Source organism: Arvicola amphibius, chromosome 17, assembly GCF_903992535.2.
Source record: "Arvicola amphibius chromosome 17, mArvAmp1.2, whole genome shotgun sequence".
Classification (NCBI taxonomy): domain Eukaryota; kingdom Metazoa; phylum Chordata; class Mammalia; order Rodentia; family Cricetidae; genus Arvicola; species Arvicola amphibius.
The window spans coordinates 32717381-32744387 of record NC_052063.2 but is presented as its reverse complement, the minus strand read 5'-3'; the positions used below and the strand labels follow the sequence as shown (position 1 = coordinate 32744387).

Below are 27007 nucleotides of genomic sequence, written 5' to 3'. Positions count from 1 at the left end.
AACCAGGCTGGTCTCGAAGAGATCCGCCTGCCTCTGCCTCCTGAGTGCTGGGATTAAAGGTGTGCGCCACCATTGCCTGGACCCTTTTTATTCTTTTAAAAGTTATTATGGGGCTGGAGAGGTGGTTCATTGGTTGTGTGTACTAGTTGCTCTTCTAGAGGACTCATGTTCGATTCCCAGCACCCACATGGCAGATCACAACTGTCTAAAACTTCAGTTCTCAGGATCCAACACCTTCACACAGACAGACATACACAATTGCTTGCCGTTCCAGAAGACCCAGGTTTCATTCCTAGGACTCAGTGGTTGCTCACAATAGTTTATAACTCTGGCTCCTGGGGATATGATTCCTTCTTCTGGTCCCTGCAGGCAATGCATGGACATGGTGTATAGACACACATGCAGGCAAAACATACATATATATGGAAAAGAACAAATTATTTTGGAAAAAAAAGAAGTACAAATAAAAAACAAACCAGAACCCTATAAGGAACTTTGACTTATATGTGTTATATTTATCAACTTTATTAGGGATTAAACTAAGTAAACAATTTAAATATTCATCAAATGCAACAATACATCCCTTATATATTGATAATATCTATAACTTTGTGTATACATGTTTGCATAAGGATGCGTGTACCTGTGCATGCACATCTGGAGGAGGCCAGAGGTCAACATTGAGTGTTCTCTATTCTACCTTTTTGCTTTTAGTATTTGTTTTATTTATGTGTGTCTGTGTGTGCTCATGAACACATGCATGTAGATGCTTGGGGAGATCAGAAGAGGGGCTGGTTCCCTTGGAGCTGGCATATATGCTCTTGTGAACCACCTGATGTGGGGTTTAAGAGTCAAACTTGAGTTCTCTGCAAGAGTAACAAGCATTCTTTTTTTTTTTTTTTCCGGACTTTATGTGCATTGGTGTGAGGGTGTCAGATTGCATGGAATTGGAGTTACAGTTGTGAGCTGCTGTGTGGGTGCTGAGAATTGAACCTGGGTCCTTTGAAGAGCAACTAGTGCTCTTAACCACTGAACCATCTCTCCAGCTCCAAGAGTAACAAACATTCTTAATGGCTGAGCCGCCTCTCCAACTCCCATCTGCCCTTTCTATTTTTAAAATTATTTATATTGTTTTCCACATTATTTTTTGAGGCAGCATCTCACTGAGTGTGGAGCTCACTGTTTCAACTAGAAGGCCAGCAAGTGCCCAGTGTCTAATGTCTACCTGTCTCTGAATTATGACTCCAGTATTGAAATTTAGATATGGATGACTATGCCCCTATTATATGTCTGAACTCATATACTCATGTTTGTACAGTAGGTATTTTACCCACTGAGGTACCTCTCTAGTTCCTATACCTTTTTTCCCCCCAAAAAACCATAAAACAACTTTCAAAACAATTCACTGAAAAAGGCAGGCATTATTATTATTATTTATTTATTTTGGTACTAAGAACCAAATTTAGAGACTTACATATACTAGGGAAGCACTACCATTGAATTGTATTCCTACCCTTGTTTTACATTTTTGGAAATCTGTAATATATAACTTAATAGAAGACAGATTCTTTTGTGGAAGTCTATAATGAAAATCCAGCCCCAAAGACATATAGTTGAAAGAAGCTGTGTTTCAGTATCTACTTCATTTATTATGGGCAGTTTTCCTTGACGCTATGTCCAGTATATTGTAGTGGATAAATGGTACCTCTCTGCTCCCTCCCTCAGCCTTCTCCCCTCCCTTCTTCCTTCCTGGGTTTTTGTGAGACAAGATTGTGCTGTTTGGTTCATGTTGGCCTTAGACTCCTGTACTGATTACACTTAAGATCTTCCTCCTTTGGCCTCTGTAGTGTTGGGGTTGTGGGCATGTGCCTGAGGGTGCATTGTTGAGTCTGAAAGCACTAGTGGGGTTTGTCCTTGGTGTCATTAACATTTACTCGCATGTTTGGGAATGTAGTTCTGTAGGTGCACGGTTCTAGCTTCAATCTAGGTACTATATCTGGTAAACTGAATAGATCTTTACCCATGAATGAGTTGGAAATATTATGAATTGGTCGGCTGACAACTTTTTTCTTTTGAGACAAAGTCTCACTGTATATCCTTGTCTGACCTGGAATTCTCTGTGTAGATCAGGCTGGCTTCAGACTCACAGAGATCTGCCTGCCTCTCTTACCCAAGTGCTGGGATTAGAAGTGTGCACCAACACCACTGGCCCAGATTGACAAGTATTGATTCACTGAATTATGCAGCCCTTCCAAATGCTTGACCCAGTTCATATGTGAGTATATATGTGGTGTAGAAGTGTGTGTGCGCGTGTATAGCATAAGTATTTTATATTTACTATTCTGTCAAGAAGAATAGTAAAGATATGAATGTGAGCTGGAGAGATGGGTCAGGGGTTAAGAGCACTTGTTCTAACCAGGTGGTGGTGGTGCATACTTTTAATCCCAGCATTTGGGAGGCAGAGGTGGTTGGATCTGAGTTTGAGGCCAGCTTGGTCTACAGAGCAAGTTCCAGGATAGCTAAGACTACACAGAAAAACCCTGTCTCAAAAAACCAAACCAAACCAAACAAAAACAACAAAAACCCAAAAACAACAATAAAACACTCGTTCTTGCAGAATATCAGGATTTTATTCCCAGTACCCAAATGAAAGTTGCCAAGTAGCCTTAAGTTCCACAGAGTCCAGCACCCTCTTCTGATTTCTGCAAGCACCAGGCTAACACTCACAGACATATACACAAGCAAAACACTCATACATTAAATAAATAAGGGATTTTTTTAAAAGGCATGAATATGTTTGATGTGATTTGATGGTTTATGCCGATAATCCCAGTGCTTGGGAGGCTGAGAGTAGGAGACTGACTAGAGCAGCAGAAGGACAGTGACAATACATGAACTGAAGGGCAGAAATTACAGTCAACTGTCTTAGCTGAGAGCTCCACATTTGTGGGTTCAGCCAAATACAGTTAAACATATTCAGGAAAGAGGCCAGGTAGAGCATACCTTCAATCCCAGCACTGGGAGGAAGAGGCATGTGGGAATCTCTGTGGATTTGCTAGCCTGGTTCAAGAGTTTCTGGCTAACCAGAGCTACATGATGAGACACTAACTGTTAAAAAAAAGTCAGAAAAATAGCTGCAGCTGTATGAAACATGTATAGACATTCCCCCTCATTATCGTGTAATCAATATAGTATAACTGTAGCACAAATTCTAATTGGTCTTAATAATAAAAAAATCTGACCAGAGTCAGATAAGGGGTTGATGCTGAAGGATCAGACAAGCAAAACAGCCAGCCACTAGAGAGACTTTTTACCTCTACCAATGCTTAGACCAAAGGGGAGATCCTGTCCTCAGACTGCAACTGTCTCCACCAAACTTGAGACTGCACTACTTCCCTGTCTACTTCTGCCTTATATTTCTCTCTCCACCCAGCCATATAACTCCTTTCTCCACCTCCCTAGTGTTGGAATTAAAGGAATGGGATCCCAAGTGCTGGGATCACCTTTATGTGAGCTCTGTTTCTCTTTTAGACAGATTTAATCTTGTGTAGCTCAGGGTGGCCTTAAACTAACAGAGATCACTCTGCTTCTGTCTCTTGAGTCCTGGGATTAAAGGTGTGTGCTACTACTCCCTGGCCTCTACTGTCTTAGCTCTGCACTCTGATATTCAGGCAAGCTTTATTTGTTAAAACATAAACAGAATATCACTACATATACCATCTGTCTACGTAGTATTAGGTGTAATGTAGAAATGATTGCGATATCTATTGTGCTGAGTGTTCTGGTGCTTACATACCCCAGCATTTAGAAGACTGAACATTTAGGAGAATGTGAAGCTGCCTTTGTTAGGGCTTCTATTGCTGTGAAGAGACACCATGACTGCAAAACCTTCTATGAAGGAAGGCATTTAATGGGGCGACTTACAGTTTTAGAGGTTTAGTCCATTATCATCATGGTGGGTGATGATGGCATACAGGCAGATATGGTACTAGAGAAGGAGCTGAGAGTGGAGAAGGAACTATATCTTTATCCCACAGGCAAGGAAGTGATCTGTCTCATTGGGTGTAGCTTATGTATAGGAGACCTCAAAGCTATCAGTGACACATTTCTTCAACAAGGCCACCCCTCCTTTTAGTGCCACTCCCTTTGTGGACCGTTTTCTTTCAAATTACCACAGAAGCCAGTCTAAGTTATATAACAAGACCCCAAGTTTTTACACCCCCTCAAAGTACAGATACACAGAGTATTATCTATGGGAGCTAGAAGAGTTGATGTGGAGGATAGAGGATATCGAGAAGTGACTGTAAGATTATTAAGTTTTACTATTTCACTATGGGCATTCTTTTTTTTATTTTTAATATCAGTATGCCAGGACTTGAACTGAGAACCTTCTATATCATATCAAGTACTTTCTACCAACTATCCTGATTTAATTTTTATTTCTTAGCTATTCTAGTGAGAGATCCTGGTTTTTTTAAGTTGAAAGTGTAGAGACGTAAAAATATTACTAATCTTTTTTTTTCTTTTTTTTTAAAGACAAGGTCTCATGTAGCCCAGGCTGTCTCTGAATTTATTATATATAGCTGAGAATTACCTTGAATTTCTTTCTGATTCTCTTACTTCCACATCTGTGTCCCCAGTGCCGGAATGGCAGGCATGTCCCACCACGCAGGTGTCTGTGTTCCCAGTGCCGGAATGGCAGGCATGTCCCACCACACCAGGCTTTGTGAGTGCTAAGAAAGCCTGCTGAGCTAATGCCATACCTTTGCTATTGGTCTTGTTATGTAGCCTAGGCTGACCTTGAGATAACCTCCTGCTTTCAACTCCAGTGCTTGAATTACAGGGATGTGTGGCCATGGCTGTTTTTGTTTTGTTTTTGCAGTGCTAGCAAATAGTTTGCCACTGAGCTTCTTTCCCAGGTCTACTGTTAGATTTTGATTAGTGTTCCTACCTTGACAAAATTAAAAACAGAAGGAGAGCTGGTGAAATATTTCTATAGGGCTCTGGAGACATAGTTCAGCAATTCAAAAACATTTGTTGCTCTTCCCAGACACCTGACACACACATGGTGCACATACATACATGCAGGCAGACACACATGCATAAAATAAATAAATCTAAAACCAAAATGCTTATGCAGCATGCACAGGCCTTCGTTACAGGCCCCAACACTACAAGACAGTAAGTGCAAATACCATCTCAGTCTTCCTGTGAAACTGCTTTGACTTCGTAGGTCTCCTGAGACCGCATTTCTTTTTTTCCAAAATGTTCGAGATAGAGGATATGTTGTATATTCAGAGATAATTGAGGTGAAATAAAAAGCAGAGATCTGCCTGTCTCTGGCTCCTAGGTGACGGGATTAAAGGCGTGTACCACTATTCCTGGCATAAAAGCATAGTGTTAAAGTTGACCACACATAGCTTATTTCTAAACTCATGGTTAGAAACTCATCATGAGAAAAAAGTTAGAGGTGAGATCACAAAAGCACCTTGCTGTGCAGTGTACAAATATTCTCTGGCCAGTGAAAATGGCCAGTGAATGATTTTATTCACTTACTTACTTTTGGTTTTTCGAGACAGATTTTATTTGTGAAGCCCTGGCTGTCCTGGAACTCGCTCTGTAGACCACATAGGCCTCGAACTCACAGTGATCCACCTGCCTCTGCCTCCTGAGTGCTGCCTGGCATAGTTTCATCTGCTTTTAAATTTTATGTTAGTAGAACCATATATAGAACCATATATCCTGTTTTGTTGTTGTTTTTCAACATTGTCTTTGACAATAATGAATATAGTTACATATAGCAATGGTGTTTTCTTTATCATTGCTTTAGAATAGTATATTGTGTATCCATGCCATTTTTTTTCTATATAGTTGTTGGTTTCTAGTTTGGATTATTATGAACAATATTACTAGGATTGTTGTTGTACATGTTGTATAATTGTGAGCCAGTCACTTCCAATGGTTCTCTATACCTTGGAATGTTGGTAGGTTATAGTCTGTGTGTATATTTGGCATTAGTAAGTATTGTCAGTTTTCCAAAATGATTGTATTAACTTATTCTTCATCAGTAAAGCTATGAGTGTTCTGAATGTACGCTATCTTAAAAAATTATATATATAGGGTCTTTCTGGGATTACAGGCATATGACATCATGCTGAGGTAATCTCTCCTCCCCACCTTTCTTCTTAAACTTATTGTTGGAATGAAGCATTTTGGGTCAAAGGATGAAGGATTTTTCTGTGATTTCTTAACATGGCCAGGAATTGATGTTTTGACTGTGAAACTGTTTTTCATTTCACCACCATAACATATCACCTGTTCCCCAGTTCACCCTACGCCACACATCACCTGTTCCACAGCTCACCACTACAGCACACATCACCTGTTCCCCAGTTCACCACTACAGCACACATCACCTGTTCCCCAGTTCACCACTATACGCCACATTGGTAATTATACATGTTAACACGTTGGTCTTTTTATGGGCTCACTTTTAGCTTTTCTATGACTAATCATTCATTTGGAGTTGCTAATTATGGGCCTGAAGTAATTTTTTGGGGGTGGTGGTCAAGTTTCCAAGTAAAGGCATAGAAAGAAGACCCCATAGTAGAAGGTGTACCTAGGCTGTAACTATCTTGAGCAGACAGTGGGTTTTTTTTTTTTTTGTTTTTGTTTTTGTTTTTATTTTTGCTTTTCCAAGACAAGGTTTCTCTATGTAACAGTCCTGGCTGTCCTGGAACTCATTATGTAGACCAGGCTGGCCTTGAACTCACTGAAATTCACCTGTCTCTGCCTCCTGAGTGCTGGTATTAAAGGTGTTTGCTTTAACAGTGTTGTTATCTGAAGTAAAGAAGAATTTTGTGCGTGGCTAGGATGTCACTGTTAGTCTTTTAAGAAGAACACTAAAGCCCTGGCTGACTTGACAGTGTCTGTTGTACAGTGATTGAGTCTCATATAGTAGCACAGCCCAGATTTAGAGATGAACAGAGTTGAAAATCCAGCTGATTTGCAGAGTTAGGACAAGGATCCAGGTTATAAAAAATGCAAGCAGGGGCTGAAGAGATGGCTCAGAGGTTAAGAGCATTGCCTGCTCTTCCAAAGGTCCTGAGTTCAATTCCCAGCAACCACATGGTGGCTCACAACCATCTGTAATGGGCTCTGGTGCCCTCTTCTGGCCTGCAGGCATACACACAGAATATTGTATACATAATAAATAAATAAATAAAAATAAATAAATATTTAAAAAAAATACAAGCAAAAGACACACAAGGTGCCATTGTGAGTTTTGAACTGGACCTCTTTATTGTCCATGAGGTCTCAATGTGTTAATATTTAACATTGCTTTTAACTTTTGGTTATTTATTTATTTGAAGTTAAACTTGTTTCTTAAATGAGATGCCATCCCAGCACTGGACTCATGGGAACTGTGCATTTCTTCAGGTAATAACAGTCAAAATGTATGAAGCTGTAAACAGAAACTGCTCATTTGTTTCCCGGCCATCCAGACCCAAATAATTACACAGAAACTGGATTAATTGCAACACTGTTTGGCCGGTGATCCATGCATATTTCTAGCTAGTTCTTACATCTTAAATTAACCCATTTCTATTAATCTGTGTATTGCCACGAGGCTGTGGCCTACTGGTAAAGGTTCTGATCATATTTCTCATTTGGCAACTACATGGCATCTCTTTGACTCCGGCTATTCTCTCTATATGTCTTCCAGCCTGTCTATATTCTGCCCTGCCATAGGCTGAAGCAGCTTTATTCATTAGCCAATTGTAGTACGAATTGAGCGGGGCTGCATCCCGCCACCGAGCTAGCTTTATATCTGAAATAATTACACGGAAACTGTATTCTTTTAAACACTGCCTGGCCCATTAGTTTCAGCCTCTTATTGGCTAATTCTCACATCTTGCTTTAACCCATATTTAGTAATCTGTGTAGCACCACGAGGTGTGGCTTACCAGGAGAGATCTTAACCTGCGTCTGTCTCAGAGAGGAGAGGCATGGCGTCTGCCTGAGGCGTCTGCCTGACTCTGCTTTCTTTCTCCCACAATTCTGTTCTGTCTACTCTGCCTACCTAATTTTCTGTCCTTTTAAAGGTCCAAGGCAGTTTCTTTATTAACCAATGAAAGTAACACATAGACAGATAGCCCTCCTCCATCAGCCAATAAAAGCAACACATATACAGAAGGACTTCCCACACCATGAAGCAGTTTCTGTACCCCAGGCAGCAAGCTAAGCACTACACTGCATTCTCACATAACCCTGTGTGGTTGGAAATTATATTGCATCTGTTTAATAGGGGAGGAAATTTAAATTCAAGGAGAATATCAAACAAGTTCACCTAAGTTTTAAAAGAAAAGCCTTTGCTGCAGTCCAAGTGAGAGATGCAGGTAGTTTGGTATAGATGATGTTGTTTATTCATCTCCAGTAAATGCTATGACTCTAGAGTGGTTTTCTTGAACTACTGAATGTTTTGTTTTGTTTTGATTTTGAGACAAGATTTCTCTGTGTAGCCGTGGCTTTCCTGGAACTCCCTTTGTACGTCGGGCCATATAACTAGCCAGCACAATTACCCAGGCTGACTGATTTCACTCTGATGAGGATGGCTTCGCTCAGGCTCCCATGTTCTGAATAGTTGGGCTCAGCTAAGTAGAATTACTCACTGGAACTACTTCTTTTACCTAATGCTAGAGGTGATGGTATGTTAATACATGCCTGTAATTCCAGCATCCAGGAAGCTGATGTAGAAGGATCGCTAAATGATCCCCTCAGTATTACCGAGTTTTCAGTTTGATCCCATTAATGGTAAAGTGCTACTTATATTGGTTGATTACAAACCTGTGATGGTTCACATGGTAGAAGTACCCTAGGATTAAGCTGCATCTCTAGCCTATGGAGTTTTGAAATAAACCTTTTCTTTGGATTCCGGGATAGCCTGGAACTTGTTCTGTAGTTCAGACTGTTATTAAATTTGGTCTCTCTTGCATGTTCCTTCTGAGAGCTAGGATTGCAGGTCTGTACTACCAAGCCCAGCACCTTACTGTGATTTTTCTTTTACATTGCCTTCGTAACTAATGGTTTAGAATGTTTTTTAATGTGCTTGTCCATTTATTTATGTCCTTTGAAGCAGTGTTTGTTTAAACTTATTTGTATGCATGTGGTGGAGTGCACACTGTCCATGTGTGCCATGGCACATATGTGGAGGATGGCTCGAAGGAGTTCTGTCCTTCCGCCATGTGGGATTCAGGGCTTAAACTCAGGTTGTCAGGCTTGGTAGCAGTGCCTTTATTCTATTGAGCCATCTGGCTGGCCTGTTTCCTATTTTTTAAAATAATTTATAGTATGCACATTGGTGTGAGGGTGTTAGATCCCCTGGAACTGGAGTTACAGACAGTCACAGGCTGTCATGTGGGTTCTGGGAATTGAACTGGGGTCCTCTGGAAGAACGTCCAGTCTTCTTAACTGCTGAGCCATCTCTCCAGCCTGTTTCTGTGCTTTTTAACTCCAAAAATTATATTTGGTTTTTTAGCATCTTAATGATTTTTATTTATTTTATTTACAAAATTTTTATGTGTATGGGTATTTTGCCTACATGTCTTTGTACCATTTCATGACTGGTGCCTGGGTGACCAGAAGAGGGCACCAGATGACCTGGAAATGGAGTTACAGTTTCAAACTGCCATGTGGCTGCTGGGAATTGAGCTCAGATCCTCTGTTAGAAGAACAGTGCTCTTAACTGCTGAGCCATGCCTTTTTGGTTTTTCAAGACAAAGTTTCTTTGTGTAGCCTTGGCTATCCTGGCACTCATGCTGTAGACCAGGCTGGCCTCAAACTCACAGAGATCTGCCAGTCTCTGCCTCCCTAGTGCTGGGATTAAAGGCATGCACTCCACTGCATGGCTGAGCCATATCATTTTTTATTTTATTGATATTTATTGAGGTCTACATTTTTCTCTGTTCCCTTTCCTGCCTCTCCCCTCCCCACTTCAACCATCTCCCATGGTCCCTATGCTCCCAATTTACTCAGATCTTGTCTTTTTCTACTTCCCATATAGATTAGATCCATGTATGTCTCTCTTAGGGTCCTCATTGTTGTCTAGGTTCTCTGGGATTGTAAATTGCAGACTGGTTTTCTTTGCTTTATGTCTAAAAACCACTTATGAGTGAGTATATATGATAATTGTCTTTTTGGGTCTGGGTTACCTCACTCAATATGGTGTTTTCTAGATCCATCCATTTGCCTGCAAATTTCAAGATGTCATTAATTTTTTTCTACTGTGTAGTACTCCATTTTATAAATAAATGTACCACATTTTCCTTATTCATTCTTTGGTCAAAGGACAATTAGGGTGTTTCCAGGTTCTGGCTATGACAAACAAAGCTGCTATGAACATAGTTGAGCACATGTCCTTGTGGTATGATTGAGCATCCTTTGGATATTTACCCCAAAGTGGTATTCCTAGGTCTTGAAGAAGGTTGTTTCCTAATTTTCTGAGAAATCACCATACTGACATCCAAAGGGGCTGTACCAGCTTTCACTCCCACCAGCAATGAAGAAGTGTTCCCTTTACCCCACAACCTCTCCAGCATAAGTTGTCATCAGTGTTTTTGATCTTGGCCATTCTTACAGGTATAAGATGGAATCTCAAGAGTTGTTTTGATTTGCATTTCTCTGATGACTAAGGATGTTGAACATTTCTTTAAGTGTCTTTCATCCATTTTAGATTCCTCTGTTGAGGGTTCTCTGTTTAGGTCTGTACTCCATTTTTTTTTATTGGATTATGTGATCTTTTGGTGTCCAATTTCTTGAGTCCTTTGTATATTTTGGAGATAGAACTCTGTCTGATATGGGGTTAGTGAAGATCTTTTCCCATTCTGTAGGCTGTTTTGTCTTGTTGACCATGTCCTTTGCTTTAAGAAGCTTTTCATTTTCAGGAGGTCCCATTTATTAATTGTTTCTCTCAGTGTCTGTGCTGCTGGGGTTATATTTAGGAAGTGGTTCCCTGTGCCAATGCGTTCAAGTGTACTCCCACTTTCTCTTCTATAAGGTTCAGTATGGCTGGCTTTATGTTGAGGTCTTTGATCCATTTGGACTTGAGTTTTGTGCATGGTGATAGATATGGGTCTATTTTCATTTTTCTACATGTTGATATTCAGTTATGCCAGCACCACTTGTTAAATATGCTTTCTTTTTTTTTCCATTTGATATTTTTTCTTCTTTATTGAAGATGTGTGGATTGATATCCAGGCCTTCTATTCGGTTCCATTGATCCTCCTGTCTGTTCTTATGCCAATACCAGGCTATTTTCAGTACTGTAGCTCTGTAGTAGAGTTTGAAGTCAGGGATTGTGATGCCTCCAGAAGTTCTTTTATTGCACAGGATTGTTTTGGCTATCCTGGGTTTTTTGCTTTTCCAAATGAAATTGAGTACTATTCTTTCGAGGTCTTTGAAGAATTTTGCTAGGATTTTGGTGGGCATTGTGGTGAATCTGTAGATTGCCTTCGGTAAGGTTGCCATTTTTACTATATCAATTCTGCCTACACAAGAGCATGGGATATATGAGGGTGTCCTTGTATTTGGGGCATAGATATTCAGTATTGAAATTTCCTCTTGATGGATTTTTCCTGTGACTAATATGAAATGACCTTCTTTGTCTCTTTTGACTGATTTTAGCTTGAAGTATGTTTTGTTAGATATTAGGATAGCTACACATGTTTGTTTCTTAGGTCCATTTGATTGGTATATTTTTTCCCAACCTTTTACTCTGAGACAATGTCTGTCTTTGAGGTTGAGATGTATGTATGCGTTTCTTGTATGCAGAAGAGGGATGGATCCAGTTTTCATATCTAATCTGTTAGCCTGTACCTTTTTACAGGTGAGTGAGTTGAGTCCATTTATATTAAGGGATATTAATGACCAGTGGTTGCTATCTCCTGTTAATTTAGTTTTCATCGTTAATTTGTGTGTTTTTTCTTCGGGATTTGCTGTAATGAGATCATCAATTGTCTGTGTTTTTGTTGGTGTAGCCAACTTCCTTGGGTTGGAGTTTTCCTTCTAGTATTTTGTGTAGGGCTGGGTTTGTGGCTAGGTATTGGTAAACTCTAGATTTGTCATGGAATATCTTGTTTTGTCCTTATATGGTGATCGACAGTTTTGCTGGCTATAGTAGTCTGGGCTGGCATCCGTTGTCTCTTAATGTCTACATAATGCTTGACCATGACCTTCTGGCTTTCATTGTCTCCACTGAGAAGTCAGGTGTAATTCTGATAAATCTACCTTTGTATGTTACTTGGCCTTTTTCCTTTGCAGCTTTTAATATTCTTTCTTTATTCTGTAGTTTTTTTTACTCTGTTTAGTGTTTTGATTATTATGTGTCGAGAGAACTTTTTTTTTTTGGTTCCAGTTTATTTTGTATTCTGTAAGCTTCTTGTATCTTAATAGGCATATCTTTCTTTAGATAGGGAACGTTTTCTTCTATGATTTTGTTAAATAAATTTTCTGTGCCTTTGAGTTGAACTTCTTCTATACCTATTATTCTAAGATTTGGCCTTTTTATGGTATTCCATATTTCATGGATATTTTGGGTTAAGCTTTTGTTAGATTTAATGTTTTCTTTAACTGATGAGTCTGTTTCCTCTATTGTATCTCAGCGCTTGAGATTCTCTCTTCCATCTCTTGTATTCTGCTGTTCATGCTTGCATTTGTGGTTCCTGATCTTTTTCTCATGATTTCTGTTTCTATAATTCCTTCAGCTTGTGTTTTCTTTATTTTTATATCTTAGTTTTCAAGTCCTGAATAGTTTCTTTTATAAGTTTGAGTTCTTTTTCTTGGTTTTCTTTAAGTAATTTGCTCATATCTTCCAATTTTTTGTTTGTTTTTTCCTCCGTTTCTTTAAGGTAATTTCTCATTTCATCTTTAAGAATTTCAAACATTTTCTTGATATTATTTTTTATGTAATTTTCTTCTGGTTCATCCATATTTGGTTGTTCAGGTCTTGCTGTTGTAGGGTCTTTAGGTTTTACTGGTATTGTGTTGTTCTTTGTGGTGTAGCTTGTGATCTTACCTTTTCTACTCATCTTTTCCTCTAATGGGTGTGGTTGGGGCTGTCTGAGATTCTGTTGAATAATCTTGTAGGTGCCAGTGAATCCAAAGCTCAGACGGTTGTTCCTAGTGGTACAGTCAGTGTCACAGTTCTAGTTACCCCGTTGGTTACTCCTGTTCCTGGAGATAGCTCAGCGCTCCTGTGCTTTGCTCTGCTCCCTTGGAGTTTGCTGTCTCAGGTATACTTTGGCCTAGGCTGCTGGCTTTGATCTGTTTCTGTAAATTTTGGTCTGGATCTCTTCCTGCAGAAGCTTCTGGGTTGGAGATGGGACCTGTTGTGGTGGAGGTCACTGACTCTGGATCTGGTCGCTGGCTCAGTCCTGATCCGCCAGTGTTCTGGGACAGGGTTGGCTCCCAGGGCTGGATTTGCTTCTGGCTTCTGCTCTCAGTGGAGCTTGTTTCCTCAGGCCCTCTCTGTCCTAGGTGGCTCATTCAGTTCCACTCCTGTGGAATTTGTTGCCCAAGGTGGAGCTCCTTGCTCAGGGCAACTTGGGCTTAGGTTACCGGCTTTGACCTGTATCTGTAAATACTGGTCTGGATTCACTTCTGCAGAAGTCCTTGGGTTGAAGTTGGACCTCGAAAGGTTTCTGGTTCAGGTCTACTGCCTCGGAGGTCCCAGGCTCGGGTGCGCCCGAACCCACAGAGGACCTGGCTCAGGCCTACTCTCTCTGAGGTCCCAGACTCGTACCTGGCCCTGCTGAGATCTCTGGTTCCTGCCTTTTCCCTCCGGAGTATTCAGGTTCACTCACACCCAGGCTGACCGAGGTCCTGGCTCCCGCCTAGTTCCTGGGAGGTCCTTTAAACTTTCTTTTTATTTATTCTTTGTGTCTTTCACATTATGTGTCTTGATACCATTCCTTTCTTGTCCCATTGTATCCACCCTCTACCCTTACAACCTCGTCCTCAAAATTTAAGGGGGAAAAAAAAAGGAAAAAATCTCATCAAGGAAGCTATAGTATGACACAGTGAGTCATACAGTAACCCCTTTTGTCCCCACATCTTTACTTGCTAGCATTTTTTGCAATGAGTCATTGGCTTGGGTCGAGGCCTCTGGTTTCTGTTGCACTGTCAATTCTAGGCCCTCACTGGGACTCCTATTAGATATCCTGTTGTTGCCTTGTGTTCAGTGGTCTCTTAGAAGGCACTGGTTACAGTGCTCTTTGGAAGCATAAATCTGTTTTGAAGTTCTGAGGAAGTTCTTGGTCTGGATACCGAAGGACCATTTGTAAATCTGAAGCCCACTGAATTCAGTGTTCTTCTGATAATACATTATTTCACAGTGCCACAGTACCCGGTCTGTAATCAGTTTCTGCATTCTTTAATTAAACAGTGTATTCTTGCTAGCAATTTTTTGTAGCCAGTTGGTTCCTGTGCCTCTTATCACTGGTCAGTCTGTGAATAGTAAAGACTTCAGTTTGTACAAACCACAGTATGGAGATATTTCTACTTGCTGCTGTCCATGGAAATGCTGAAAATTGGAGACAGCACTGGCATCAGAAAACAGTGTGGTGTCAACACAATTGGAAAAACAAAGTTGGAAATTTTTTCTAATCTCTCTGTTGATGTGTATGTACATGATGTATGTGTATGTGCAGATGCATGAATAAACCACAGTGTGCACGTGGAAGTCATCAGACAACTTGAAGTGTCTGTTCTTCCCTTCTCCTGCGTTTAAGACCATCTCGTTTGCTGGCATTTAAGACTGTCTTATTTGCTTGTTTCTATGTATGCCAGTCTAGCTGGGTGGTGACCTTCCAGGGATTCTCCTGTTCCCACCTCCGCTCTCACAAGAGGAGCGCCATGGTTAGACACATGCTGCCATACCTGGCTTCATGTGGACTCTGAGAATCAAACCCCAGAGGACTTCACCATGTATTTCCAAGACAAGTACTTCACCTAATCTCCCCAGGCTCAGAGTTGAGATGTTTTCATGAGTCGTCTCACCTCTAAGTGCTTCCGTAATATCTGTATCTGTAAGGATTTTAGTTTGTCTTTTTTAGTCCCCAGAGCCGAGGCCTGAACCCAGGGCATCCACCACTGAGCTAAATCCCCAACCCCCTAATAAGGATTTTAAAATCTAAGTGCCATCTCATTATCATTTTACAAAATAATTGATTTTGAGTCATGTGATATTCGGTTCATGTATAGTTTTTTCCAGTTGTCTGTAAGATATCTTTTCTTATCATTGTGTGCATATGGATTCAAAGACTACCTATGAATTTAAACTTTATAGTTGAATAAATTGTAGGAACCAGAGAGATCCTAGAAATTGGGGATGCTGCAGTGTTCTTAAGATGCAGCCTGGGAGCTCTGAATGGAGTTCTCATACTGCCTATTCCAAAGCTTGAGGGCTCAGCTGTTTCCATTTAATAAGGTCTGAACACACTCTACTTGTATGCAGTGGAACTAAGATTCTTGGTAACACTAAATTCAGTTTTGAGGAATCTGTTTAGTTTTAAAGCTTACATTGATGTCTTTAAACATGAGAAAACCTAAAACTTCCCAGATTTTTCCCATTAAATATTAATGCTTGTGAGCATTTCCTGAGAGATATATTGCTTGTTTATATAGTTTTTTAAAAGATTTATTTATCCATTTTATATATAATAGTGTTCTGCCTGCATGTATTCCTGCACACCAGAAGAGGGTACCAGATCTCATTAGAGATGGTTGTGAGCCACCATGTGGTTGCTGGGAATTGAACTCTCTGCTTATATAGTTTCTACTGATTTTTACTGAGTTTTACTGTTTAGGAGAATAGGGGTTATTGTTATTATTAGTATTAGTATTAGTATTAGTATTGGTGATGGTGGTGGTGGTAGTACTGGGGACTGAACCTAAAGTCCTCCCATATGGTAGTCAAGCACTGTCCCATTCATTGAGCAACATCCTCAGTCTTCCTTGACTTTTAAGTGTAAGACAAGGTCTCATTAAATTTCCTGGGCTGACTTTTAACTCACGTGTAGCCTTAGGTAGGTCTCTGTGATCCTCTTACCTCAGCCTTTTGAGTAACTAGGATTGCTGCCTGCCCCGCCAGATGTAGTGAAGGTAGTATTCCAGTGAGCACATTTGAAGCTGGGCATAGGTGGTGTACTCTGGCAGTCTCAACACTGGAAAGACTGTTTGAAGCCAGCTTGAGTTGCATAGTGAGACTTCATCTCAAATAGAAAGCCCACACAAAACAAAAAAAACCCAACAAACAACAGCAAAACCCATTTAAAGTACCTCTAATTCAGCACTCTCTGTGTATAAGCAGGATCGCAAGTTCAAGATCAGCTTAAGCTACATATTGAGTACTAGGTGAGCCTGGGTGATAGACTGAGATTCTGTCAAAACAAAACAAAACAAAACCCTAAGGTGTTTAAAATATTGCATAGGAGTAGGCATGGAAATGCACATCTGAGAGGCAGAAAGAGATTATTTTCTCTGAGTTTGAGGCCAGTCTACATAGAGAGTTCTAGGCTAGCTAAGGGCAGTCTCAAAATACCAAAACCAGATTATTGTATAGACTACAGATGATGCTCAGAAACAGCAAATGCAGCTTTTTTTAAAAACATTTATTTATTTTATATGTATATGGGGTATGTACATGCTGTGCCATGGTATGGTACATGTATAAAGTCGGAGGACAACTTGTTGAACTCTGTTCTGGACATCGAACTTAAGCTTGGTTGCAGACACCTTTACCTGTTGAGTCATCTTGCTGATCTCACAACTCGCTTTTAAATCATGTAATTCTGCAGGTCTTTTATGTATTACATATGAATTTAACAAATGATTTATTTTTTAAAAGACATCTTTTCTTTTAAGATTTACTTTTTTACTATTTTATATATGTGAGCATTTTGCCTGCATGTACATCTGTGTGCCACATGCATGCTTGGTGCCCGAGGATTTGGTGAGCCTCCATGTGGTGCTGGGAATCAAACCCAGGCCCTTCACAACTCAAGTTCTCTTAACCACCAAGCCCACTTTAAAGCCCAGCAAATGAGTCTTAAAAGCACATCATCCCAGTCATGACAGATGATTACATCTCTGGCAACCACCTCATTTCTCTGAAATGTTCTGAAAGAAGTATTCTTGCTTGCCATCATCAGTCCCTCCCCTTTTTCTGTCTTTAAGTCTATTTGGTTTTAATCATCACTATTTTCCCTTTGTAAAGCCAGGTGATTTTCCCTGAGTGTACTCTTGAGTGATTCAGCTATCAAAACCCAGATATGTTCCAATCTTACAATATCTAATGAAACATAAATATTGGTGCCCTGCGTTGTTCAGGGAGTCATAACAAAAGCCTGTGTAATCTGCAGAACTATATTGTGTTGGGAAAAGGTTTCACACTGTAGCCCATGCTTTCCTAGAACACATCAAGTTAAAGGTTCTCTTCTCCTTTCAACTGACGTTTTTAAAAAAGATTTATGATTTATTTTATGTGGATTGGTGTTTTGTCTGTGTGTTTGTCTGTGTGAGGGCATCAGATTCCCTGGGCATCTGAAGTTAAAGATGGTTGTGAGCTGCCATGTTGGTGCTGGGAATTGAACCCAGGTCCTCTGGAAGAGCAGCCAGTGCTTTTAACTGCTGAGCCGTCTCTCCAGCCCCTGTTGGTTTGTTTTAAATTGAGGTGTGGGAATGATATGAATGTGAATGGCACACATGTGAGAGTCAGAAAACAAGTTCTTAAGACAGGCGGTGGCGCACGTCTTTAATCCCAGCATTTGGGAGGCAGAGGCAGGCGGATCAATGTGAGTTCGAGGCCAGCCTGGTCTACAAAAGCTAGTTCCAGGACAGGCTCCAAAGCTACAGAGAAAGTTTGTCTCAAAAAGAAGAAGAAAGAAAGAAAGAAAACAAGTTCTTAGAAGTTTGTTCTCTGCTTCTGTCTTGTTTTAAAATGGTCTCTTTGCTTCTGCCTTTTCATGCATCATGAACTTCTGGGTGATTCTCTTGTCTCTGTACCCCATTCCACTGCTGGAGTGCTGAGATTACAGATGTGAAGTCACCACACCTGCTGAGTCCTGCTTTTGTCTTCGTGCTTCAGTTTCTTCTGAGGTGCTAAGTGGTATAGTGCATGTCTGTAACCAGCACTTGGCCACAAGTTTGAGGCAGGCCCGGGTAACATACTTTTTTTTTGGTTTCTCGAGACAGGGTTTCTTTGTAACTTTGGAGCCTCTCCTGGCACTAGCTTTTATAGACTAGGCTGGCCTTGAACTCACAGAGATCCGCCTGCCTCTGCCTTACAAGTGCTGGGATTAAAGGCGTGCTCCACTGTCGCCTATCAGAGAAACATTCATTCTTTGTTTTGTTTTGTTTTGTTTTGTTTTGTTTTTTTGTTTTTTGTTTTTGTTTTTTTTTTTCGAGACAGGGTTTCCCTGTAGTTTCTAGAGCCTGTCCTGGAGCTAGCTCTTGTTTGACTATATTAAAACAAGACAGTTTAAGCCAGGCACCATGACTCACTTATACTTGGAAGACTTGGGAAGCAGGAACAATAGGATCACTGTGAGTTCATGGTTAGCATCATTTATATAGAATCTTACGAACTAGCTATAGCTACATAATGAGAACTTGTTTTTTGTTTTGTTTGGTTTGTTTTTTCTTTTTTATTTATTTATTTATTTATTTCCCACAAGACAGCGTGGGAGGGAGTTCACAAGCAGCACACGGACACACACAAACGCGGGACACGGAACCGCTCCGTGACAGAATCACACACACGGGATTCGAACTCGGGACCACACGCACTCATGCGCTCGCACGCGCGCGCCTCACACGCTGAGCCACGGCCCGGCTCGCTTGTTTTTTCATTTTTAAAAATATTTCTAAGCCGGGCGGCGGTGGCGCACGCCTTTAATCCCAGCACTCGGGAGGCAGAGGCAGGCGGATCTCTGTGAGTTCGAGACCAGCCTGGTCTACAAGAGCTAGTTCCAGGACAGGCTCCAAAGCTACAGAGAAACCCTGTCTCGAAAAACCAAAAAAAAAAAAAAAAAAAAAAAAAAAATTTCTAATGGTTTATTATTTTTATTTTATGTGAATTGGTGTTTTGCATGCATGTATATCTGTGTGATGTTGTCAGATCCCCTGGAACTGTAGTTCACAATTGTGAGCTGCCATGTCAGTGCTGGGAATTGAACCTGGGTCCTCTGGAATAGCAACCACTGCTCTTAATTGCTGAGCCATCTCTCGAGCCCTTTTTTTCCTTTTAAAGATAGTTTCCTTCCTGAGCATTTTAATTATAGATTGGTTTGCAATTTTGTCAGGTTTTTTTGTCTTTTGTTTATATTATGTATTAATCTTTGATTGACCTTCAAATTTATTATGCTTTATTGTCTGTTTTTAAACCCATTGAGTAGCCGGGCAGTGGTGGCGCACACCTTTAATTCCAGCACTTGGGAGGCAGAGGCAGGCAGATCTCTATGAGTTTGAGGCCAGCCTGGTCTACAAGAGCTAGTTCCAGGACAGGCTCCAAAGCTACAGAGAAACCCTGTCTCGAAAAAAAAAACAAAAAAAATTAAATAAATAAAAATAAAAACAAACAAACAAAAAACAAACCCATTGAGTAAATTATCTGTTTTGGTTGTTATAGTTTGTGATTCTAAAGTTTCCAGTTTTGTTTCTGTATATATTGTATTTCAGTTTAAGAGTGTTGTACCTTGTTGAAACATTTGTATAATATCTACCTAAAGGTCATTGTCAGATAATTAACCCCAATATCTTTCCATCTTGATTTTTTGATTATTTAAGTCTTGTTTTTTGCAAATTGAAATAATCTTGATTTTTTTTTATATAGCCAAATAATTTAGATTGTTTTCTGGAATTTTGGGTAATTATATGATGAGGGCCTGGATTTTTGTTTAACTCCTTCAAGTCTCTGTTGACTTAATGAACATTTGATACAGTTGAAATCATCTTGGAAGTTCTATTCAGCCTTCTAGGTAGTGGTTCCGCAGTCATGTACAAACTGGCATGATAGCACATCCTTGTAATGCCTGTACTTAGAAGGTAGAGTTTGGAGGAGTTCAAGGCCAGCCTCGGGTACATAGTGGGTTTAAGATTCTGCCTCCAAAACAGAAGCCCTCCCCTAAGCCAAAAGAAGTCATTTCAGTTTTTAAGGTTCCAGTTCTCTTTAGATTTTTCTTTTCATGTTGACCACCCAGTAATTTATCAACAACTCACCTACGTAGTTTTTCTCTTTCTTTGCCTTTTCTTTCTTTTTTCTTTTTTTTTTTTCTGCTTAGACTGCGTCTCTCTATGTAGCCCTGGCTGTCCCAGAACTCCCTGTATAGTTTTGGCTTTCCTCAAACTCAACAGAGATCCATCTTGTCTTTCGAATGCAGGGATTAAAGATTTGGACCACCTCAGTCAGCTTTGGTGGCTTTTTTTTTTTTTTTTTATAGTTCAGAATGGGCTTATTGTATCTACTAGGGATAGATACTGAAGCATGATGAGTTACCATGAGAACATTTAATTTTGTTTTGTTTTGTTTTTCAAGATAGGATTTCTCAGTAGCTATGGAGCCAGTCCTGGAAGTCACTCTGTAGACCAGGCTGGCCTTGAACTCACAGAGATTCAGCTATCTCTGCCTCCTGAGTGCTAGGATTAAAGGTGTGCACCATCAGTGCCGGACTGAGAAGATTTAAAATTTTTAAGTTACATATTTACATTAAATATACTTTTTGTATGGATCTAGGTGATTATTTTAGTATTTTTTTATTCTCTTCATAGTATAAACTTCTCAAACAAACAAAAAAAATTGGAGGCCACAAAGAAATGTAGGTCTAGTCTTACAGTTTGGTAATGAGGTGAAATGGCTCAGCTCTGCCACATGATCTAAATGATGGCAGGAAAGAACTGACTCCCAGAAGTTGTCCTCTGACCGCTACCTGTGTGCTGACGTGTGCATGCACACACATGCTTCTGTGTGTACGTACATTCACACACATATATACACACACAAATACATAAATTAAGTTACTTAAAAAAAACTACCAGTAGCCTTTAATCTCAGAAAGTATAGAAGCAGAATTTCTTCCAGTGATCTGTTTGGCTATTTTCCTATGAGCCTTTCAACTGACTAATGGCTTCTCAAGTCACTCAGAATAAAAGACAAAGTGCCTTTTTGTCCTTAGTACGAATCTTAGTGAATCTGTTTCGTGTCCATAGAACTTGTCATAGTGCCAGGGCCCATAGTAAGAATATATGCACACAAGCAGGGTGGTGGTGCCGCACACCTTTAATCCCAGAACTCGGGAGGCAGAGACAGGCAGATCTCTGTGAGTTCGAGGCCAGCCTAGTCTACAAGAGCTAGTTCCAGGACAATCTCCAAAGCCACAGAGAAACCCTGTCTCGAAAAACCAAAAAAGAAAAAAAAAAAAAGAGAGAGAATATATGCACACAATAAACGTGTGTCTGAAGAATGGATACATTTTAAAATGTATTCATCTTATGTGTATAGGTGTTTGGTATGCATGCATGCTTGTGTTACAAACCTGCCTGGTGCCCTTCAGAGACCACAAAAGCATGTTGGGTTCCCTAGGATTGGAGTTACAGATGACTACAAGGTGCCATGTGGGTGCTGCTAGGGATTAAGCCCAGACCTTTTCTGGAAGAGCAACCAGTGCTCTTAACCACTGAGCCATCTCTCCAATCCCAAGAATGAATAAGTGAGCGTGTAGGTATGTGTGTGTATGTGTACATTTTGAGACAGGGATTCTCTCTGACTGTCCTGGAACTCACTCTGTAGACCAGGCTCTCCTCAAACTCAGAGATCCACCTACCTCTGCCTCCAGAGTGCTGGGATTAAAGGCCCCAACAAGCTCAGATAAGTCTTTTTAACAGCGTCTCTTGCTTTCCTTAGGTTGCCTTGGTTTTAGCCATAGTAATTTTTTGTTATTACAGAATTTTTAAGTCCCTCTAAGGCCCATTGCCTCCTGTAGCATTAGACATTAGGTCCTAGGGCAGGAGGTGCAGCTCAGTGGTGTAGTACATGCTTAGCATGCACATGGTTCTGGATTCAGTCTCTATGGACAAGAGGAAGGAACCCAAAGAAGGAAGAGAAGAGGGAAGGGAGAAAGAATCTGAAAGGAAGGCACACTTAAGTTTGTTACCCCAGAGCCATACTTTATTTATTTGAATTTTTTTGTGTGTGACAGGTTCTCTGTAGCCCAGGCTGACCTTGAACTGCTTTATTCTCCAAGAATACTGGGATTATAGGTGTGAGCCACCATGCTGGATTTAAATTTGAAGTTCCAGGGTAGATTCATGGAAATGGTTTTCAGGCTCAGGCTGAGGGATTTCTGTTTGTTTTGTTTTGTTTTACTCCCAAGATGGAGTCTTTGCTGGGTGTAGTGGTTCATGGCTTTGATCCCCACACTTGGGAAGCAGAGGCAAGGTGGCATCTGATTTCCAGGCCAGCCAAGGTTAGTTGTTGAGACCTTGTCTCAACAGCAACAGCAAAGCAGTCTTTTTCTGTAGCCTAACCTGTCCTTAAACTAAATCACACCTCCTGTCTCCCTCCCTTCTGTTGGAATAGCAGGTATGAGCTGCCATTGCTGGCTCACATGCATGCTTTATCCTTTCGGCAGTTATCGCTTGTTTCCCATGTTCTCCTTTGGATTAATTCCTTTATTTTTATTAATGTATTTATCCTTATCCCCTAATGTTTGTTCACATTCGTGTTCTCCCCCACCCCCTGCCCATGGTGCCTTCCTCATTTCCTCATTTATGGCTAGAGTTTTCCACTTGGTCTTTTGGGGACCAATATGGGAGGAGAAACAGATAGCTACTAGTGTTCCATGCGGCTTGTCTTCTGCCCCCAATTGATAAATGATTTTACTAAATATAGCTCTCTGGAAAGAAAATTCTCCGTGACTGAGTTTGGTCCTTGTTTTGCATTTTTAAAGTTGAGCCTGGTAGCTTTTAGGTAAAAAGCATTTCTTTGACCTCAATTATTTTGCAGGTGAGAAAAAAGCAGGGTAAATTTAAAGGTGAACTTTTACATATCCCCAAATCATTATTCTTCACTAAAAAGTCTATTTTGGCAGCTGAACATATGCAGCAAAAAGGAGCTGCTGCTGTGTCTTTCAAAGCTGTCCTCAGAGCAGTGTGGAGGCAGGCGTTCCACTGAAGTACTTGAATGAAAGCAAGAAGAGGTGGGAGGGGTGATCTTGCAGTGTGTGTGCGTCTGTGTGTGTACACGTCCCGGTCTGTCTGTCTGTCTGTCGGCAGAGCTCTGGGTGGCATCCCTTACAACAGCTGGGCTGTGGTCAGCTTCAGATCTGCTCTCAGCACTTAGCGTGCAGAGAAGCAGCAAGGATCAGTAACGTTTCATTCAAGGGTGAAGGGGGGCGGCTGGGGACTGTAGGCGGGGGAGGAGGCACAGGTTTCCCAGAAGGAATTTCTTCCGGCAAAATTCCGGCAGAGCAGATCCTTACCATGAGGTCTCCATTAATAATGTGAGCTTGCTGTTGGTGTAAGTGCAGATCCATCTGGGGTGAGTTGTGGATGATTTTCTTTCTTTAAATAAAAGTCCTTGGACTTCACAGGCTGGGAGGGAGAGGTGACAAAAACTGGCATTTAAAAAAATATCATTGTTGATTTAACTGTACAGTACGCACTATAGAAATTAAATTTTCAATAATTAAATTTTTCAAGGATTTTCTGGACATTTTCAGGGGCTGAATTTTATCTTTAAAGATTTTGATTATTAGGTTTGTTAGAACTTCTACTGTATGCAGACTCTACCGCTTTCATAATGATTTTTAAGCAATGCTTCATTCAGATTTTGCTTTTGAGAATCGCAGTGATTTCTGTTCTCTGTGGTGATGCTGTTGACGCACATTGCAGGAAGCAGGGAATCCCCTATAAATATCCTTCAGTGTGTCATTACCCAGCTCTCCATGCCCTGCTGGTGAATATGCCTCTGTGTCCTGTGTCTTTATGTAACTGTCCCCTACTCCTCAGATGTGTTAAGAAGAAATATGTCGCCTTTTCTGTACCTAGGGAGCTTTTGTGGCTATAAGCATCTGGGAGTAATTTGCTAAACCATTTTCCTATAAATGCTGTTTGATGCGTTGAGGTCGTTATGAGTTTCTCTGGTTTTGCCACTTCTAATTTCGGATGGCTTGTTTGTTTCTTACAATTGGCTTGTTTTTGCTTGCTGGCTTTGGTTTCTAAAGAGTGCAGAGATGGGATTCCCTCTACCTCCAGTGACGTATTATTTTGTTTGCAGTCTTTTTCTTCTGAGAGGGAGGGGACGGAGAGAAAGAAGAAGAAAAATCGATCTGAAGCGGTGCGTTCTCCCTTTATGACTTGACGGTGATAACGGACACCACTGAACAAAGCAGCAGCTAACTGGGATTTAGCGGTGGGGGCCTTTGTGTTTGTTTCTTTACAACAAGCTTGGACCAAAGTCCGGATTGCTGAAGCAAGGTGCTTGAATTAACCCTGTGAGTGCTGATGCTGATGAATTTTTACCTAATTGCTATTTTTAAATGTAGAAGAAAAAAGAGCTCATGAGGAGGGAGGGCTAAGAACCCAGAACCATGAACTTAAACTGAATTTTGGAATTTGGGATTTTTTTCTGTATTATTTATACTGGTCCTGATCACTTTGTATGATGTTTTCCAGAGCTCAAAATAGGTGGTTATATAAAAGTCCTTGCCACTGTAGTTGAGTGTAAAATTCAGTCTGAATCTATATAGCTAAAGCAAAGCTTGGGAAGGACTTGCCAGGTATGAACCTAGGTGTGAGAGCAACAGCCCTAGCTCATTGATTTTTGGATTTAGTGTTTGGGTTTCCAATTCCTTTTATGAACTCCATTTTAGTACTGCTGATCTTTGAAGGGTTACCTGCAGAGGTCAATTTGAAGAACTCAGTAGGCTAGAGCCTAGAAAAATCTAAGAGTCACCTTTCTATAAAAGATAGCATCTGTAGAATTGTACCTTTAAGAATCTGCCTGTTTATTTTCTATCTTAATTTATGCCTCTGTTCTGTACTGCCACTTATTCTGAGTTCTTTGTAATAAGTAAAAAAAATAATAATTTCAGTTGTTTAGCTTAGATTATGCAGTTTTATTTTCTGCAGTATCTCAGTAATTTATTATATCTAAAATGTTTCAAACTAACAATTTAACTTTATTTAGACAGTGGGGTGAGGGGAGGTAGAAAATGGTAAATCTAGAATAAATGAAGAACGGTCTAAAAGAATAACCTATTTATCATAGACAGAGACAGGAGCTGTAAGGTTAATAAGCTGAATTCCACCAAATCTTTGCATCTTGATATTGCAGCAAATATGTGGGTATTTCTCATTAGCTTTTCAGGAAACCCCTGTGGTGGACAGCCCTCCTTAACCGTTGCTGGGAGACTGCTCCTACGTCACTGGGAGCAGTTCCCAGTCTGCAGCTAGAACAGGAATAGCCTTTGAGGGGGGAGTGCTGCAAAATGAAAAGACGACGGTTGTTTTGAGTGTGGTTTTCCTTTGATTTAGGGGCCGGTGGGCTACTTCTAAAACCTTAAGTGTTTCAGTCATTTCCAGGCCAAAAAAAAAAAAAAAATTATCAAAAGATCATTTTATTTCAGCTGAAAGTGCCTTCCTTTTTAATCAAGTCTTTGTTTTCTAACTGTCAGGGTCTCAGAAAAGGTCAAGGAGAAAAGCTGTTAAAGGTGTTAGAAAAGTAAGAGCACAGTTTTCTTATCTTTCATTTTCTTTCACCCGAGTCCCTTTTGGGGGATTAGAGAAAGATCAAGGGCAGCTTTTGTAAAGGGTGTTTTAGCATAGCTTAATAATTGAAAGTAAGATACATGTTGGAAGGACATTCTTGCAACATTGACTGTTTTCATGATTTTATTTTATTATTTAAGACAGGCTCTAACATAGCTGGGATTGTCCTCAAACTTGCCGTAGAACTAAGAATGACCTTGAGTCCTGCACCTCCCGCCTCCACCTCTCAGGCCCCGGGATTTCAGGCAATATACCACCGTATATGTTGATAGGAGACCATTTCTGTTTTTTTTTTTTTTTTTTTTTTTTGGTTTTTCGAGACAGGGTTTCTTCTGTAGCTTTTGTAGACTGTCCCGGAACTAGCTCTTGTAACCCAGGTTGGCCTCGAACTCATAGAGATCCGCCTGTCTCTGCCTCCCGAGTGCTGGGATTAAAGGCGTGCGCCACCACCACCCGGCAGGAGACCATTTCTGAACCTAAAGTTAATACACTTCATTTTTTTAACCTCTCCTTTTTTTTTCCCCTCCCACTTTTGTTAATAGTCTGTTATTAGCCTCTCTTTAAGAAAGGCATTCTTGCCGGGCAGGGGTGGCGCACGCCTTTAATCCCAGCACTCGGGAGGCAGAGGCAGGTGGATCTCTGTGAGTTCGAGACCAGCCTGGTCTACAAGAGCTAGCTCCAGGACAGGCTCTAAAAATGCTACAGAGAAACCCTGTCTCGAAAAACCAAAAAAAAAAAAAAAAAAAAAAAAAAAAGGCATTCTTCTGGTCACGGTGGTGCACACCTTTAATCCCAGCACTCAGGAGATAAGAGGCAGGTGGGTCTCTCTGAGTTCAAGGCCAGTCTGGTTTATTGTGAGTTCCAGGCCAGCCAGGGCTATACAGAGAAACCCTGTCTCCAAATGCCCCACCCCCAATTTTTATTACATTTAAATTTCATGGGGCTGGAGAGATTGCACAATGATTAAGAGCGCTTGCTGCTATTGTAGAGGATTCAAGTTCTGTTTCCAGCACCTACATGACAACTCAAAACTGCCTGTAACTCCAGCTACGGGGATCAAACAATGTCTTTTGACCTCCATGGGTGCTAGGCAAATATGTTCAGGCAAAACACTTATACACATAAAATGAATCTTTTAAAAAATATTTGGGGATTATAATATAATTACATGGTCTTCCTTTCCCTT

The 27007-nt window shown here is 40.6% G+C and overlaps 1 protein-coding gene across 19 annotated transcripts in view; it reads left to right on the top strand.

Annotated features, from left to right (window-relative positions):
* R3hdm2 (R3H domain containing 2) overlaps nucleotides 1–27007 on the top strand; it is a 116521-nt gene that overhangs the window by 11959 nt on the left and 77555 nt on the right. For 2 of the 19 annotated variants that reach the window (XM_038314970.1, XM_038314971.1), the window contains exon 3: nucleotides 2126–2275. The exons of the other annotated variants lie outside the window; for them this stretch is intronic. The gene's annotated coding sequence lies outside the window, so the exon portion shown is untranslated. The remainder of the gene's footprint in view (nucleotides 1–2125; nucleotides 2276–27007) is intronic. 19 annotated transcript variants of the gene reach the window in all.